The sequence below is a fragment of the Gossypium hirsutum genome, chromosome A12 (genome assembly GCF_007990345.1).
Source record: "Gossypium hirsutum isolate 1008001.06 chromosome A12, Gossypium_hirsutum_v2.1, whole genome shotgun sequence".
Classification (NCBI taxonomy): domain Eukaryota; kingdom Viridiplantae; phylum Streptophyta; class Magnoliopsida; order Malvales; family Malvaceae; genus Gossypium; species Gossypium hirsutum.
In genome coordinates, this window is record NC_053435.1 from 70,315,068 (window position 1) to 70,316,945 (window position 1,878).

A 1,878-nucleotide genomic window follows, 5' to 3' on the forward strand; every position below is an offset into this window, starting at 1 on the left:
AAGGGCATTTTTGCATTTGGTTAATAAAAGAATAAAAAGGGAAAATAAGTCAAAAATTGTGTCCATCTTCCTTCCTCATTGCCAAAAATTCTAAGGAGCCATAGCTAAGGTTTTTTTTATCCTTTCAAGCTCAATAGTAAGTACATCCTAGCCTCGTTTTTAATGTTCTTTGTATTTTTGAAGTTGTCATCAACCGATCTAGCTATTTCTACCATTATTTTGAGCTAGGGTTCATGTTCAAAATCTTACCCATGTGTGAGATGCATGTATTTTTATGTTTAATGGAGGAATATGAAATTTTGATGTGTGATAAACATCTTTTACTAAGTGGTTTTTCATGAAAACACCTAAAAATGACCTTTTTTGTAAAAGTTGTAAAATAGGTGGTAAAAATCTGATCTGAAAGAAAGTGTGGGCTGTTATAAGTATATATAGGCTCGGCTAAGCTTAGGTAACAAAGAAAATGAGTACATTTCATTTTACGAGCTTAGGGACTAAGTTGTAAATATGTGAAAAGTTAGGAGTAAAAAGGTAATTTTATTAAAGTGTGAGTTACGGACTGAATTGAATAATGTGTATATTAAATAAGTGACATTTGCTATTATAGATCAAGAAAAACGGAGTCCAGACCTAAACCGAAGAAAGAACAAAGTTATGGACTAAATCGAATAATTAGCCATATTTTAGTACCGAGGTAAATTCGTGTGTAAATAATTCAATATTATGTTATTATGTATCTATTGCTTTGATATTGCATGAAATGTATATTGTCTCTATGAATTTGGTTATTGATGACTTGATGACGATCCGACAAAGGTTTGGTGCTTCGAAACCCAGGTTGAACCTTAGGAATAGTTAGGATACAAATGTCATGACATTAGGGTTATGTGTGATCCCATGTAAGACCATGTCTAGGACATGGCATTGGCATCGATATGTGATCCCATGTAAGACCATATCTGGGATATAGCATTGGCATCTTACTATGTGTAAGAGATTTTCCCCGGGTATCCTTTAGTATTCCAAGAGGTTCAATGGGTAATTCAAAGATTATGTGAAAGAAATGAAAAGGTATGATCATGTTGGAAGGGTACAGGTATGTACACAAAGCTCATAAATATTGAGATTATGAATCAATGAGACCTCGGTAAGAAGTGAATGAATAAATCATGATTATGAGTTTATTTGTACACTATGTAAATGACATGATTTAATATGTATCTATGACACATTATGACATTGTGACAAACTACATTATGTTAAATGTATAATAATGCATGATTAATGTTGTTAATTATTTACATGCAAACTTACTAAGCTTTATGCTTACTCCCCTTTCTTTTCCATTGTCTTATAGTATCGCCAAGCTAGCTCGAGAATTGAAGGATGTCGGAGCTCGATTCATACTATCAAACTAATCTTTTGGGTATAGTGAATTCAAGTATTTTGAGTATGGCATGTATAGGGGAGTTGGTCTTTTTTTTATATGTCGTATTAATTTGGCCAAGTGTGTTGGTTTATAATGATTTGATGATTCATTTTGTATATGGCCATGAGATATGGTTCATATTGATTACTAGGTTGTAAACCTAATTATTTTTGCATGCATGTGTCAAAGTATTGATGATGTTGGATGGTGTTATATGGCATACAAGTATGATGAATTAATGATGACAAATTGGTATGGCTATGATCATGGTTTAAATGTATGAATTGAGAGTAGATTAATAATGTTGATTGGTGTGGAATGCCTTAAGTAAGCTTGTTAATTTGAGTATGTGAAATGGTGACATTACATGGGCATGAATTAGTCTTGATTAGGAATGATTGATTGCCAAAATGTGACATGTTGTGTGCCATGAAATATATCTAAGTATG